Source organism: Mixophyes fleayi, chromosome 4 (assembly GCF_038048845.1).
Source record: "Mixophyes fleayi isolate aMixFle1 chromosome 4, aMixFle1.hap1, whole genome shotgun sequence".
Classification (NCBI taxonomy): domain Eukaryota; kingdom Metazoa; phylum Chordata; class Amphibia; order Anura; family Limnodynastidae; genus Mixophyes; species Mixophyes fleayi.
In genome coordinates this window covers 28,962,929-28,982,614 of record NC_134405.1, presented here as the reverse complement: position 1 = coordinate 28,982,614, position 19,686 = coordinate 28,962,929, and positions in this window count along the sequence as shown.

The following is a 19,686-nucleotide window of genomic DNA, read 5'->3' as shown; positions in this document are numbered from 1 at the left end:
CTCCTCAACTGCAATAGAGACATCTCCTGCACAATCCACTACTCATATAGAAGAAACAACATCTAGTATTTTTGGAACAACAGAAGAACAACATACAGCATTGAAAACAACAAACGTTGAAGGATCCACATCTGTGACAGAAGAAATGACAAGTTTAGTTCAAACCTCCAAAATTTCTGTGGGACAGGATTCCACAACAATTGATTACTCTTCAACTGCCAAAGAGGCAACTACTGCACAATCCACTACTCAAACAGAAGAAACATCCAGTATTATAGGAAGCACAGAAGAACAACATACAACATTACAAACAACAAGCTTTGAAGGATCCATATCTACTACAGCAGAAATTACAAGTTTAGTTGAAACCGCCACTAATACTGAGGGACAGTTTTCTACAACAAGAGATTACTCTTCAACTGCAATAGAGACATCTCCTGCACAATCTACTACTCATATAGAAGAAACAACATCCAGTATTTCTGGAACAACAGATGAACAACATACAGCATTGAAAATAACAAACGTTGAAGGATCCACATCTGTGACAGAAGAAATGACAAGTGTAGTAGAAACATCCACAATTTCTGTGGGACAGGATTCCACAACAATTGATTACTCTTCAACTGCCAAAGAGACAACTACTGCAAAATCCACTGCTCAAACATCTAGTATTACTGGAACCACAGAAGAACAACATACAACATTACAAACAATAAGCTTTGAAGGATCTATATCTACTACAGCAGAAATTACAAGTTTAACACTACCCTCCACTAATACTGAGGGACAGGATTCCACAACAAGAGATATCTCTACAACTGCAATAGAGATATCTCCTGCACAATCTACTACTCATAAAGAAGAAACAACATCTAGTATTACTGGAACCACAGAAGAACAACATAAAACATTACAAACAATAAGCTTTGAAGGATCCATATCTACTACAGCAGAAATTACAAGTTTAGTACAAACCTCCACAATTTCTGTGGGACAGGATTCCACAACAAGAGATTACTCTTCAACTGCAATAGAGACATCTCCTGCACAATCCACTACTCATATAGAAGAAACAACATCTAGTATTTCTGGAACAACAGATGAACAACATACAGCATTGAAAACAACAAACGTTGAAGGATCCACATCTGTGACAGAAGAAATAACAAGTGTAGTAGAAACTTCCACAATTTCTGTGGGACAGGATTCCACAACAATTGATTACTCTTCAACTGCCAAAGAGACAACTACTGCACAATCCACTGCTCAAACAGAAGAAACATATAGTATAACTGGAACCACAGAAGAACAACATACAACATTACAAACAAAAAGCTTTGAAGGATCCATATCTACTACAGCAGAAATTACAAGTTTAGTTGAAACCGCCACTAATACTGAGGGACAGTTTTCTACAACAAGAGATTACTCTTCAACTGCAATAGAGACATCTCCTGCACAATCTACTACTCATATAGAAGAAACAACATCCAGTATTTCTGGAACAACAGATGAACAACATACAGCATTGAAAACAACAAACGTTGAAGGATTCACATCTGTGACAGAAGAAATGACAAGTGTAGTAGAAACATCCACAATTTCTGTGGGACAGGATTCCACAACAATTGATTACTCGTCAACTGACAAAGAGAGAACTACTGCACAATCCACTGCTCAAACAGAAAAAACATCTAGTATTACTGGAACCACAGAAGAACAACATACAACATTACAAACAACAAGCTTTGAAGGATCCATATCTACTACAGCAGAAATTACAAGTTTAGTTCAAACCGCCACTAATACTGAGGGACAGGAATCCACAACAAGAGATTACTCCTCAACTGCAATAGAGACATCTCCTGCACAATCCACTACTCATATAGAAGAAACAACATCTAGTATTTTTGGAACAACAGAAGAACAACATACAGCATTGAAAACAACAAACGTTGAAGGATCCACATCTGTGACAGAAGAAATGACAAGTTTAGTTCAAACCTCCAAAATTTCTGTGGGACAGGATTCCACAACAATTGATTACTCTTCAACTGCCAAAGAGGCAACTACTGCACAATCCACTACTCAAACAGAAGAAACATCCAGTATTATAGGAAGCACAGAAGAACAACATACAACATTACAAACAACAAGCTTTGAAGGATCCATATCTACTACAGCAGAAATTACAAGTTTAGTTGAAACCGCCACTAATACTGAGGGACAGTTTTCTACAACAAGAGATTACTCTTCAACTGCAATAGAGACATCTCCTGCACAATCTACTACTCATATAGAAGAAACAACATCCAGTATTTCTGGAACAACAGATGAACAACATACAGCATTGAAAACAACAAACGTTGAAGGATTCACATCTGTGACAGAAGAAATGACAAGTGTAGTAGAAACATCCACAATTTCTGTGGGACAGGATTCCACAACAATTGATTACTCTTCAACTGCCAAAGAGACAACTACTACAAAATCCACTGCTCAAACATCTAGTATTACTGGAACCACAGAAGAACAACATAAAACATTACAAACAATAAGCTTTGAAGGATCTATATCTACTACAGCAGAAATTACAAGTTTAACACTACCCTCCACTAATACTGAGGGACAGGATTCCACAACAAGAGATATCTCTACAACTGCAATAGAGATATCTCCTGCACAATCTACTACTCATATAGAAGAAACAACATCTAGTATTACTGGAACCACAGAAGAACAACATACACCATTACAAACAACAAGCTTTGAAGGATCCATATCTACTACAGCAGAAATTACAAGTTTAGTACAAACCTCCACAATTTCTGTGGGACAGGATTCCACAACAAGAGATTACTCTTCAACTGCAATAGAGACATCTCCTGCACAATCCACTACTCATATAGAAGAAACAACATCTAGTATTTCTGGAACAACAGATGAACAACATACAGCATTGAAAACAACAAACGTTGAAGGATCCACATCTGTGACAGAAGAAATAACAAGTGTAGTAGAAACTTCCACAATTTCTGTGGGACAGGATTCCACAACAATTGATTACTCTTCAACTGCAAAAGAGACAACTACTGCACAATACACTGCTCAAACAGAAGAAACATCTAGTATTACTGGAACCACAGAAGAACAACATACAACATTACAAATAACAAGCTTTGAAGGACCCTTATCTACTACAGCAGAAATTACAAGTTTAGTACTACCCTCCACTAATACAGAGGGACAGGAATCCACAACAAGAGATTACTCTTCAACTGCAAAAGAGACATCTCCTGCACAATCCACTACTCAAATAGAAGAAACAACATCTAGTATTTCTGGAACAACAGAAGAACAACATACAGCATTGAAAACAGCAAACGTTGAAGGATCCACATCTTTGACCAAAGAAATGACAAGTTTAGTTCAAACCTCCACAATTTCTGTGGGACAGGATTCCACAACAATTGATTACTCTTCAACTGCCAAAGAGACAACTACTGCAGAATCCACTGCTGAAATAGAAAAAACATCTAGTATTACTGGAACCACAGAAGAACAACATACAACATTACAAACAACAAGCTTTGAAGGATCCATATCTACTACAGCAGAAATTACAAGTTTAGTACAAACCGCAACTAATACTGAGGGACAGTTTTCCACAACAAGAGATTACTCTTCAACTGCAATAGAGACATCTCCTGCACAATATACTACTCATATAGAAGAAACAACATCTAGTATTTCTGGAACAACAGATGAACAACATACAGCACTGAAAACAACAAACATTGAAGGATCCACATCTGTGACAGAAGAAATGACAAGTGTAGTAGAAACATCCACAATTTCTGTGGGACAGGATTCCACAACAACTGATTATTCTTCAACTGCCAAAGAGAGAACTATAGCACAATCCACTGCTCAAACAGAAGAAACATCCAGTATTACAGGAAGCACAGAAGAACAACATACAACATTACAAACAACAAGCTTTGAAGGATCCATATCTACTACAGCAGAAATTACAAGTTTAGTAGAAACCGCAACTAATACTGAGGGACAGTTTTCCACAACAAGAGATTACTCTTCAACTGCAATAGAAACATCTCCTGCACAATCTACTACTCATATAGAAGAAACAACATCTAGTATTTCTGAAACAACAGATGAACAACATACAGCACTGAAAACAACAAACGTTGAAGGATCCACATCTATGACAGAAGAAATGACAAGTGTAATAGAAACCTCCACGATTTCTGTGGGGCAGGATTCCACAACAATTGATTACTCTTCAACTGCCAAAGAGACAACTACTGCACAATCCACTGCTCAAACAGAAGAAACATCTAGTATTACTGGAACCACAGAAGAACAACATACAACATTACAAATAACAAGCTTTGAAGGACCCTTATCTACTACAGCAGAAATTACAAGTTTAGTACTACCCTCCACTAATACAGAGGGACAGGAATCCACAACAAGAGATTACTCTTCAACTGCAATAGAGACATCTCCTGCACAATCCACTACTCAAATAGAAGAAACAACATCTAGTATTTCTGGAACAACAGAAGAACAACATACAGCATTGAAAACAACAAACGTTGAAGGATCCACATCTTTGACCAAAGAAATGACAAGTTTAGTTCAAACCTCCACAATTTCTGTGGGACAGGATTCCACAAAAATTGATTACTCTTCAACTGCCAAAGAGACAACTACTGCACAATCCACTGCTGAAACAGAAAAAACATCTAGTATTACTGGAACCACAGAAGAACAACATACAACATTACAAACAACAAGCTTTGAAGGATCCATATCTACTACAGCAGAAATTACAAGTTTAGTAGAAACCGCAACTAATACTGAGGGACAGTTTTCCACAACAAGAGATTACTCTTCAACTGCAATAGAAACATCTCCTGCACAATCTACTACTCATATAGAAGAAACAACATCTAGTATTTCTGGAACAACAGATGAACAACATACAGCATTGAAAACAACAAACGTTGAAGGATCCACATCTGTGACAGAAGAAATGACAAGTGTAGTAGAAACATCCACAATTTCTGTGGGACAGGATTCCACAACAATTGATTACTCTTCAACTGCAAAAGAGACAACTACTGCACCATACACTGCTCAAACAGAAGAAACATCTAGTATTACTGGAACCACAGAAGAACAACGTACAACATTGCAATCAACAAAATTTAAAGGATCCATATCTACTACAGCAGAAATTACAAGTTTAGTACTACCCTCCACTAATACTGAGGGACAGGAATCAACAACAAGAGATTACTCTTCAACTGCAATAGAGACATCTCCTGCACAATCCACTACTCATATAGAAAAAACAACATCTAGTTTTCCTGGAACAATAGAAGAACAACATACAGCATTTAAAACAACAAACGTTGAAGGATCCACATTTGTGACAGAAGAAATGACAAGTTTAGTACAAACCTCCATAATTTCTGTGGGACAGGATTCCACAACAATTGATTACTCTACAACTGCCAAAGAGACAACTACTGCACAATCCACTGCTCAAACAGAAGAAACATCTAGTATTACTGTAACCACAGAAGAACAACGTACAACATTGCAATCAACAAAATTTAAAGGATCCATATCTACTACAGCAGAAATTACAAGTTTAGTACTACCCTCCACTAATACCGAGGGACAGGAATCAACAACAAGAGATTACTCTTCAACTGCAATAGAGACATCTCCTGCACAATCCACTACTCATATAGAAGAAACAACATCTAGTTTTCCTGGAACAACAGAAGAACAACATACAGCATTTAAAACAACAAACGTTGAAGGATCCACATTTGTGACAGAAGAAATGACAAGTTTAGTACAAACCTCCATAATTTATGTGGGACAGGATTCCACAACAATTGATTACTCTTCAACTGCCAAAGAGACAACTACTGCACAATCCACTGCTCAAACAGAAGAAACATCTAGTATTACTGGAACCACAGAAGAACAACATACAACATTACAAACAACAAGCTTTCAAGGATCCATATCTACTACAGCAGAAATTACAAGTTTAGTACTACCCTCCACTAATATCGAGGGACACTTTTCCACAACAAGAGATTACTCTTCAACTGCAATAGAGACATCTCCTGCACAATATACTACTCATATAGAAGAAACAACATCTAGTATTTCTGAAACAACAGATGAACAACATACAGCACTGAAAACAACAAACCTTGAAGGATCCACATCTGTGACAGAAGAAATGACAAGTGTAGTAGAAACATCCACAATTTCTGTGGGACAGGATTCCACAACAACTGATTATTCTTCAACTGCCAAAGAGAGAACTATAGCACAATCCACTGCTCAAACAGAAGAAACATCCAGTATTACAGGAAGCACAGAAGAACAACATACAACATTAAAAACAACAAGCTTTGAAGGATCCATATCTACTACAGCAGAAATTACAAGTTTAGTACAAACCGCAACTAATACTGAGGGACAGTTTTCCACAACAAGAGATTACTCTTCAACTGCAATAGAAACATCTCCTGCACAATCTACTACTCATATAGAAGAAACAACATCTAGTATTTCTGAAACAACAGATGAACAACATACAGCACTGAAAACAACAAACGTTGAAGGATCCACATCTATGACAGAAGAAATGACAAGTGTAATAGAAACCTCCACGATTTCTGTGGGGCAGGATTCCACAACAATTGATTACTCTTCAACTGCCAAAGAGACAACTACTGCACAATCCACTGCTCAAACAGAAAAAACATCTAGTATTACTGGAACCACAGAAGAACAACATACAACATTACAAACAACAAGCTTTGTAGGATCCATATCTACTACAGCAGAAATTACAAGTTTAGTTCAAACCGCCACTAATACTGAGGGACAGGAATCCACAACAAGAGATTACTCCTCAACTGCAATAGAGACATCTCCTGCACAATCCACTACTCATATAGAAGAAACAACATCTAGTATTTTTGGAACAACAGAAGAACAACATACAGCATTGAAAACAACAAACGTTGAAGGATCCACATTTGTGACAGAAGAAATGACAAGTTTAGTACAAACCTCCATAATTTCTGTGGGACAGGATTCCACAACAATTGATTACTCTTCAACTGCCAAAGAGACAACTACTGCACAATCCACTGCTCAAACAGAAGAAACATCTAGTATTACTGGAACCACAGAAGAACAACATACAACATTACAAACAACAAGCTTTCAAGGATCCATATCTACTACAGCAGAAATTACAAGTTTAGTACTACCCTCCACTAATACCAAGGGACAGTTTTCCACAACAAGAGATTACTCTTCAACTGTAATAGAGACATCTCCTGCACAATATACTACTCATATAGAAGAAACAACATCTAGTATTTCTGGAACAACAGATGAACAACATACAGCACTGAAAACAACAAACCTTGAAGGATCCACATCTGTGACAGAAGAAATGACAAGTGTAGTAGAAACATCCACAATTTCTGTGGGACAGGATTCCACAACAACTGATTATTCTTCAACTGCCAAAGAGAGAACTATAGCACAATCCACTGCTCAAACAGAAGAAACATCCAGTATTACAGGAAGCACAGAAGAACAACATACAACATTACAAACAACAAGCTTTGAAGGATCCATATCTACTACAGCAGAAATTACTAGTTTAGTACAAACCGCAACTAATACTGAGGGACAGTTTTCCACAACAAGAGATTACTCTTCAACTTCAATAGAAACATCTCCTGCACAATCTACTACTCATATAGAAGAAACAACATCTAGTATTTCTGAAACAACAGATGAACAACATACAGCACTGAAAACAACAAACGTTGAAGGATCCACATCTATGACAGAAGAAATGACAAGTGTAATAGAAACCTCCACGATTTCTGTGGGGCAGGATTCCACAACAATTGATTACTCTTCAACTGCCAAAGAGACAACTACTGCACAATCCACTGCTCCAACAGAAGAAACATCTAGTATTGCTGGAACCACAGAAGAACAACATACAACATTACAAACAACAAGCTTTGAAGGATCCATATCTACTACAGCAGAAATTACAAGTTTAGTTCAAACTGCCACTAATACTGAGGGACAGGATTCCACAACAATAGATATCTCTTCAACTGCAATAGAGCAATCTCCTGCACAATCTACTACTCATATAGAAGAAACAACATCTAGTATTTCTGGAACAACAGATGAACAACATACAGCATTGAAAACAACAAACGTTGAAGGATCCACATTTGTGACAGAAGAAATGACAAGTTTAGTACAAACCTCCATAATTTCTGTGGGACAGGATTCCACAACAATTGATTACTCTACAACTGCCAAAGAGACAACTACTGCAGAATCCACTGTTAAAACAGAAGAAACATCTAGTATTACTGGAACCACAGAAGAACAACATACAACATTACAAACAACAAGCTTTCAAGGATCCATATCTACTACAGCAGAAATTACAAGTTTAGTACAAACCGCAACTAATACTGAGGGACAGTTTTCCACAATAAGAAATTACTCTTCAACTGCAATAGAAACATCTCCTGCACAATCTACTACTCATATAGAAGAAACAACATCTAGTATTTCTGAAACAACAGATGAACAACATACAGCACTGAAAACAACAAACGTTGAAGGATCCACATCTATGACAGAAGAAATGACAAGTGTAATAGAAACCTCCACGATTTCTGTGGGGCAGGATTCCACAACAATTGATTACTCTTCAACTGCCAAAGAGACAACTACTGCACAATCCACTGCTCAAACAGAAGAAACATCTAGTATTACTGGAACCACAGAAGAACAACATACAACATTACAAATAACAAGCTTTGAAGGACCCTTATCTACTACAGCAGAAATTACAAGTTTAGTACTACCCTCCACTAATACAGAGGGACAGGAATCCACAACAAGAGATTACTCTTCAACTGCAATAGAGACATCTCCTGCACAATCCACTACTCAAATAGAAGAAACAACATCTAGTATTTCTGGAACAACAGAAGAACAACATACAGCATTGAAAACAACAAACGTTGAAGGATCCACATCTTTGACCAAAGAAATGACAAGTTTAGTTCAAACCTCCACAATTTCTGTGGGACAGGATTCCACAACAATTGATTACTCTTCAACTGCCAAAGAGACAACTACTGCAGAATCCACTGCTGAAATAGAAAAAACATCTAGTATTACTGGAACCACAGAAGAACAACATACAACATTACAAACAACAAGCTTTGAAGGATCCATATCTACTACAGCAGAAATTACAAGTTTAGTACAAACCGCAACTAATACTGAGGGACAGTTTTCCACAACAAGAGATTACTCTTCAACTGCAATAGAGACATCTCCTGCACAATATACTACCCATATAGAAGAAACAACATCTAGTATTTCTGGAACAACAGATGAACAACATACAGCACTGAAAACAACAAACCTTGAAGGATCCACATCTGTGACAGAAGAAATGACAAGTGTAGTAGAAACATCCACAATTTCTGTGGGACAGGATTCCACAACAACTGATTATTCTTCAACTGCCAAAGAGAGAACTATAGCACAATCCACTGCTCAAACAGAAAAAACATCCAGTATTACAGGAAGCACAGAAGAACAACATACAACATTACAAACAACAAGCTTTGAAGGATCCATATCTACTACAGCAGAAATTACAAGTTTAGTACAAACCGCAACTAATACTGAGGGACAGTTTTCCACAACAAGAGATTACTCTTCAACTGCAATAGAAACATCTCCTGCACAATCTACTGCTCATATAAAAGAAACAACATCTAGTATTTCTGAAACAACAGATGAACAACATACAGCACTGAAAACAACAAACGTTGAAGGATCCACATCTATGACAGAAGAAATGACAAGTGTAATAGAAACCTCCACGATTTCTGTGGGGCAGGATTCCACAACAATTGATTACTCTTCAACTGACAAAGAGAGAACTACTGCACAATCCACTGCTCAAACAGAAAAAACATCTAGTATTACTGGAACCACAGAAGAACAACATACAACATTACAAACAACAAGCTTTGAAGGATCCATATCTACTACAGCAGAAATTACAAGTTTAGTTCAAACCGCCACTAATACTGAGGGACAGGAATCCACAACAAGAGATTACTCCTCAACTGCAATAGAGACATCTCCTGCACAATCCACTACTCATATAGAAGAAACAACATCTAGTATTTTTGGAACAACAGAAGAACAACATACAGCATTGAAAACAACAAACGTTGAAGGATCCACATCTGTGACAGAAGAAATGACAAGTTTAGTTCAAACCTCCACAATTTCTGTGGGACAGGATTCCACAACAATTGATTACTCTTCAACTGCCAAAGAGGCAACTACTGCAGAATCCACTACTCAAACAGAAGAAACATCCAGTATTATAGGAAGCACAGAAGAACAACATACAACATTACAAACAACAAGCTTTGAAGGATCCATATCTACTACAGCAGAAATTACAAGTTTAGTACAAACCGCCACTAATACTGAGGGACAGTTTTCCACAACAAGAAATTACTCTTCAACTGCAATAGAAACATCTCCTGCACAATCTACTACTCATATAGAAGAAACAACATCTAGTATATTTGAAACAACAGATGAACAACATACAGCACTGAAAACAACAAACGTTGAAGGATCCACATCTATGACAGAAGAAATGACAAGTGTAATAGAAACCTCCACGATTTCTGTGGGGCAGGATTCCACAACAATTGATTACTCTTCAACTGCCAAAGAGACAACTACTGCACAATCCACTGCTCAAACAGAAGAAACATCTAGTATTACTGGAACCACAGAAGAACAACATACAACATTACAAATAACAAGCTTTGAAGGACCCTTATCTACTACAGCAGAAATTACAAGTTTAGTACTACCCTCCACTAATACCGAGGGACAGGAATCCACAACAAGAGATTACTCTTCAACTGCAATAGAGACATCTCCTGCACAATCCACTACTCAAATAGAAGAAACAACATCTAGTATTTCTGGAACAACAGAAGAACAACATACAGCATTCAAAACAACAAACGTTGAAGGATCCACATCTTTGACCAAAGAAATGACAAGTTTAGTTCAAACCTCCACAATTTCTGTGGGACAGGATTCCACAAAAATTGATTACTCTTCAACTGCCAAAGAGACAACTACTGCACAATCCACTGCTGAAACAGAAAAAACATCTAGTATTACTGGAACCACAGAAGAACAACATACAACATTACAAACAACAAGCTTTGAAGGATCCATATCTACTACAGCAGAAATTACAAGTTTAGTACAAACCGCAACTAATACTGAGGGACAGTTTTCCACAACAAGAGATTACTCTTCAACTGCAATAGAAACATCTCCTGCACAATCTACTACTCATATAGAAGAAACAACATCTAGTATTTCTGGAACAACAGATGAACAACATACAGCATTGAAAACAACAAACGTTGAAGGATCCACATCTGTGACAGAAGAAATGACAAGTGTAGTAGAAACATCCACAATTTCTGTGGGACAGGATTCCACAACAATTGATTACTCTTCAACTGCAAAAGAGACAACTACTGCACAATCCACTGCTCAAACAGAAGAAACATCTAGTATTACTGGAACCACAGAAGAACAACGTACAACATTGCAATCAACAAAATTTAAAGGATCCATATCTACTACAGCAGAAATTACAAGTTTAGTACTACCCTCCACTAATACCGAGGGACAGGAATCAACAACAAGAGATTACTCTTCAACTGCAATAGAGACATCTCCTGCACAATCCACTACTCATATAGAAGAAACAACATCTAGTTTTCCTGGAACAACAGAAGAACAACATACAGCATTTAAAACAACAAACGTTGAAGGATCCACATTTGTGACAGAAGAAATGACAAGTTTAGTACAAACCTCCATAATTTCTGTGGGACAGGATTCCACAACAATTGATTACTCTTCAACTGCCAAAGAGACAACTACTGCACAATCCACTGCTCAAACAGAAGAAACATCTAGTATTACTGGAACCACAGAAGAACAACATACAACATTACAAACAACAAGCTTTCAAGGATCCATATCTACTACAGCAGAAATTACAAGTTTAGTACTACCCTCCACTAATATCGAGGGACACTTTTCCACAACAAGAGATTACTCTTCAACTGCAATAGAGACATCTCCTGCACAATATACTACTCATATAGAAGAAACAACATCTAGTATTTCTCAAACAACAGATGAACAACATACAGCACTGAAAACAACAAACCTTGAAGGATCCACATCTGTGACAGAAGAAATGACAAGTGTAGTAGAAACATCCACAATTTCTGTGGGACAGGATTCCACAACAACTGATTATTCTTCAACTGCCAAAGAGAGAACTATAGCACAATCCACTGCTCAAACAGAAGAAACATCCAGTATTACAGGAAGCACAGAAGAACAACATACAACATTACAAACAACAAGCTTTGAAGGATCCATATCTACTACAGCAGAAATTACAAGTTTAGTACAAACCGCAACTAATACTGAGGGACAGTTTTCCACAACAAGAGATTACTCTTCAACTGCAATAGAAACATCTCCTGCACAATCTACTACTCATATAGAAGAAACAACATCTAGTATTTCTGAAACAACAGATGAACAACATACAGCACTGAAAACAACAAACATTGAAGGATCCACATCTATGACAGAAGAAATGACAAGTGTAATAGAAACCTCCACGATTTCTGTGGGGCAGGATTCCACAACAATTGATTACTCTTCAACTGCCAAAGAGACAACTACTGCACAATCCACTGCTCAAACAGAAAAAACATCTAGTATTACTGGAACCACAGAAGAACAACATACAACATTACAAACAACAAGCTTTGTAGGATCCATATCTACTACAGCAGAAATTACAAGTTTAGTTCAAACCGCCACTAATACTGAGGGACAGGAATCCACAACAAGAGATTACTCCTCAACTGCAATAGAGACATCTCCTGCACAATCCACTACTCATATAGAAGAAACAACATCTAGTATTTTTGGAACAACAGAAGAACAACATACAGCATTGAAAACAACAAACGTTGAAGGATCCACATCTGTGACAGAAGAAATGACAAGTTTAGTTCAAACCTCCACAATTTCTGTGGGACAGGATTCCACAACAATTGATTACTCTTCAACTGCCAAAGAGGCAACTACTGCAGAATCCACTACTCAAACAGAAGAAACATCCAGTATTATAGGAAGCACAGAAGAACAACATACAACATTACAAACAACAAGCTTTGAAGGATCCATATCTACTACAGCAGAAATTACAAGTTTAGTACACACCGCAACTAATACTGAGGGACAGTTTTCCACAACAAGAGATTACTCTTCAACTGCAATAGAAACATCTCCTGCACAATCTACTACTCATATAGAAGAAACAACATCTAGTATTTCTGAAACAACAGATGAACAACATACAGCACTGAAAACAACAAACGTTGAAGGATCCACATCTATGACAGAAGAAATGACAAGTGTAATAGAAACCTCCACTATTTCTGTAGGGCAGGATTCCACAACAATTGATTACTCTTCAACTGCCAAAGAGACAACTACTGCACAATCCACTGCTCAAACAGAAGAAACATCTAGTATTACTGGAACCACAGAAGAACAACATACAACATTACAAATAACAAGCTTTGAAGGACCCTTATCTACTACAGCAGAAATTACAAGTTTAGTACTACCCTACACTAATACAGAGGGACAGGAATCCACAACAAGAGATTACTCTTCAACTGCAATAGAGACATCTCCTGCACAATCCACTACTCAAATAGAAGAAACAACATCTAGTATTTCTGGAACAACAGAAGAACAACATACAGCATTGAAAACAACAAACGTTGAAGGATCCACATCTTTGACCAAAGAAATGACAAGTTTAGTTCAAACCTCCACAATTTCTGTGGGACAGGATTCCACAACAATTGATTACTCTTCAACTGCCAAAGAGACAACTACTGCACAATCCACTGCTGAAACAGAAAAAACATCTAGTATTACTGGAACCACAGAAGAACAACATACAACATTAGAAATAACAAGCTTTGAAGGACCCTTATCTACTACAGCAGAAATTACAAGTTTAGTTCAAACTGCCACTAATACTGAGGGACAGTTTTCCACAAGAGATTACTCTTCAACTGCAATAGAGACATCTCCTGCACAATCCACTACTCATATAGAAGAAACTACATCTAGTATTTCTGGAACAACAGAAGAACAACATACAGCATTGAAAACAACAAACGTTGAAGGATCCACATCTTTGACCAAAGAAATGACAAGTTTAGTTCAAACCTCCACAATTTTTGTGGGACAGGATTCCACAACAATTGATTACTCTTCAACTGCCAAAGAGGCAACTACTGCACAATCCACTGCTGAAACAGAAGAAACATCTAGTATTACTGGAACCACAGAAGAACAACATACAACATTACAAACAACAAGCTTTCAAGGATCCATATCTACTACAGCAGAAATTACAAGTTTAGTTCAAACCGCCACTAATACTGAGGGACAGTTTTCCACAAGAGATTACTCTTCAACTGCAATAGAGACATCTTCTGCACAATCTACTACTCATATAGAAGAAACAACATCTAGTATTTCTGGAACAACAGATGAACAACATACAGCACTGAAAACAACAAACGTTGAAGGATCCACATCTTTGACCAAAGAAATGACAAGTTTAGTTCAAACCTCCACAATTTCTGTGGGACAGGATTCCACAACAATTGATTACTCTTCAACTGCCAAAGAGACAACTACTGCACAATCCACTGCTCAAACAATAGAAACATCTAGTATTACTGGAACCGCAGAAGAACAACATACAACATTAGAAATAACAAGCTTTGAAGGACCCTTATCTACTACAGCAGAAATTACAAGTTTAGTACTACCCTCCACTAATACAGAGGGACAGGAATCCACAACAATAGATTACTCTTCAACTGCAATAGAGACATCTCCTGCACAATCCACTACTCATATAGAAGAAACAACATCTAGTATTTCTGGAACAACAGAAGAACAACATACAGCATTGAAAACAACAAACATTGAAGGATCCACATCTGTGACAGAAGAAATGACAAGTTTAGTTCAAACCTCCACAATTTTTGTGGGACAGGATTCCACAACAATTGATTACTCTTTAACTGCCAAAGAGACAACTACTGCACAATCCACTGCTCAAACAGAAGAAACATCTAGTATTACTGGAACCACAGAAGAACAACATACAACATTACAAACAACGAGCTTTGAAGGATCCATATCTACTACAGCAAAAATTACAAGTTTAGTTCAAACCGCCACTAATACTGAGGGACAGGATTCCACAACAATAGATATCTCTTCAACTGCAATAGAGCAATCTCCTGCACAATCTACTACTCATATAGAAGAAACAACATCTAGTATTTCTGGAACAACAGATGAACAACATACAGCATTGAAAACAACAAACGTTGAAGGATCCACATCTGTGACAGAAGAAATGACAAGTGTAGTAGAAACATCCACAATTTCTGTGGGACAGGATTCCACAAAAATTGATTACTCTTCAACTGCCAAAGAGACAACTACTGCACAATCCACTGCTCAAACAGAAGAAACATCTAGTATTACTGGAACCACAGAAGAACAACATACAACATTACAAACAACCAGCTTTGATGGATCCATATCTACTAAAGCAGAAATTACAAAATTAGTACTACCCTCCACTAATACCGAGGGACAGGATTCATCAACAAGAGATTACTCTTCAACTGCAATAGAGACATCTCCTGCACAATCCACTACTCATATAGAAGAAACAACATCTAGTATTTCTGGAACAACAGATGAACACCATACAGCATTAAAAACAACAAACATTGAAGGATCCACATCTGTGACAGAAGAAATGACAAGTGTAGTAGAAACATCCGCAATTTCTGTGGGACAGGATTCCACAACAATTGATTACTCTTCAACTGCCAAAGAGACAACTACAGCACAATCCACTGCTCAAACAGAAGAAACATCTAGTATTACTGGAACCACAGAAGAACAACGTACAACATTGCAATCAACAAAAATTAAAGGATCCATATCTAATACAGCAGAAATTACAAGTTTAGTACTACCCTCCACTAATACCGAGGGACAGGAATCCACAACAAGAGATTATTCTTCAACTGCAATAAAGACATCTCCTGCACAATCCACTACTCAAATAGAAGAAACAACATCTAGTATTTCTGGAACAACAGATGAACAACATACAGCACTGAAAACAACAAACGTTGAAGGATCCACATCTTTGACCAAAGAAATGACAAGTTTAGTTCAAACCTCCACAATTTCTGTGGGACAGGATTCCACAACAATTGATTACTCTTCAACTGCCAAAGAGACAACTACTGCACAATCCACTGCTCAAACAGAAGAAACATCTAGTATTACTGGAACCACAGAAGAACAACATACAACATTACAAACAACAAGCTTTGAAGGATCCATATCTACTACAGCAGAAATTACAAGTTTATTTCAAACCGCCACTAATACTGAGGGACAGGATTCCTCAACAATAGATATCTCTTCAACTGCAATAGAGCAATCTCCTGCACAATCTACTACTCATATAGAAGCAACAACATCTAGTATTTCTGGAACAACAGATGAACAACATACAGCATTGAAAACAACAAACGTTGAAGGATCCACATCTGTGACAGAAGAAATGACAAGTGTAGTAGGAACATCCACAATTTCTGTGGAACAGGATTCCACAACAATTGATTACTCTTCAACTGCAAAAGAGACAACTACTGCACAATCCACTGCTCAAACAGAAGAAACATATAGTATTACTGGAACCACAGAAGAACAACATACAATATTACAAACAATAAGCTTTGAAAGATCTATATCTACTACAGCAGAAATTACAAGTTTAACACTACCCTCCACTAATACTGAGGGACAGGATTCTACAACAAGAGATATCTCTTCAACTGCAATAGAGATATCTCCTGCACAATCTACTACTCATATAGAAGAAACAACATCTAGTATTTCTGGAACAACAGAAGAACAACATACAGCATTGAAAACAACAAACGTTGAAGGATCCACATCTGTGACAGAAGAAATAACAAGTGTAGTAGAAACCTCCACAATTTCTGTGGGACAGGATTCCACAACAATTGATTACTCTTCAACTGCCAAAGAGACAACTACTGCACAATCCACTGCTCAAACAAAAGAAACATCTAGTATTACTGGAACCACAGAAGAACAACATACAACATTACAAACAACCAGCTTTGATGGATCCATATCTACTACAGCAGAAATTACAAGTTTAGTACTACCCTCCACTAATACCGAGGGACAGGAATCCACAACAAGAGATTACTCTTCAACTGCAATAGAGACATCTCCTGCACAATCCACTACTCATATAGAAGAAACAACATCTAGTATTTCTGGAACAACAGAAGAACAACATACAGCATTTAAAACAACAAACGTTAAAGGATCCACATTTGTGACAGAAGAAATGACAAGTTTAGTACAAACCTCTATAATTTCTGTGGGACAGGATTTCACAACAATTGATTACTCTTCAACTGCCAACGAGACAACTACTGCAGAATCCACTGTTAAAACAGAAGAAACATATAGTATTACTGGAACCACAGAAGAACAACATACAACATTACAAACAACAAGCTTTGAAGGATCCATATCTACTACAGCAGAAATTACAAGATTTCTACTACCCTCCACTAATACTGAGGGACAGTTTTCCACAACAAGAGATTACTCTTCAACTGCAATAGAGACATCTCCAGCACAATCTACTACTCATATAGAAGAAACAACATCTAGTATTTCTGGAACAACAGATGAACGACATACAGCATTGAAAACAACAAACATTGAAGGATCCACATCTGTGACAGAAAAAATGACAAGTTTAGTAGAAACCTCCACAATTTCTGTGGGACAGGATTCCACAACAATTGATTACTCTTCAACTGCAAAAGAGACAACAACTGCACAATCCACTGCTCAAACAGAAGAAACATATAGTATTACTGGAACCACAGAAGAACAACATACAACATTAGAAACAACAAGCTTTGATGGATCCATATCTACTACAGCAGAAATTACAAGTTTAGTACAAACCTCCACTAATACTGAGGGACTGGATTCCACAACAAGAGATTACTCTTCAACTGCAATAGAGACATCTCCTGCACAATCTACTACTTATATAGAAGAAACAACATATAGTATTTCTGGAACAACAGAAGAACAACATACAGCATTGAAAACAACAAACGTTGAAGGATCCACATCTGTGACAGAAGAAATGACAAGTGTAGTGGAAACCTCCACAATTTCTGTGGGACAGGATTCCACAACAATTGATTACTCTTCAACTGCCAAAGAGACAGCTACTGCACAATCCACTGCTCAAACAGAAGAAACATATAGTATTACTGGAACCACAGAAGAACAACATACAACATTAGAAACAACAAGCTTTGATGGATCCATATCTACTAAAGCAGAAATTACAAGTTTAGTACTACCCTCCACTAATACTGAGGGACAGTTTTCCACAACAAGAGATTACTCTTCAACTGCAATAGAGACATCTCCAGCACAATCTACTACTCATATAGAAGAAACAACATCTAGTATTTCTGGAACAACAGATGAACAACATACAGCATTGAAAACAACAAACGTTGAAGGATCCACATCTGTGACCGAAGAAATGACAAGTTTAGTACAAACCTCCACAATTTCTGTGGGACAGGATTCCACAACAATTGATTACTCTTCAACTGCCAAAGAGGCAACTACTGCACAATCCACTGCTCAAACAGAAAAAACATCTAGTATTACTGGAACCACAGAAGAACAATATACAACATTGCAATCAACAAGCTTTGAAGGATCCATATCTACTACAGCAGAAATTACAGGTTTAAAACTACCCTCCACTAATACTGAGGGACAGGATTCCACAACAAGAGATTACTCTTCAACTGCAATAGAGATATCTCCTGCACAATCCACTACTCATATAGAAGAAACATCTTATAGTATTTCGGGAACAACAGATGAACAACATACAGCATTGAAAACAACAAACTTTGAAGGATCCACATCTGTGACAGAAGAAATGACAAGTTTAGTACAAACCTCCACAATTTCTGTGGGACAGGAGTCCACAACAAGAGATTACTCTTCAACTGCAATAGAGAAATCTCCTGCACAATCTATTACTCATATAGTAGAAACAACATCTAGTATTTCTGGAACAACAGATGAACAACAAACAGCATTGAAAACAACAAACGTTGAAGGATCCACATCTGTGACAGAAGAAATGACAAGTTTAGTACAAACCTCCACAATTTCTGTGGG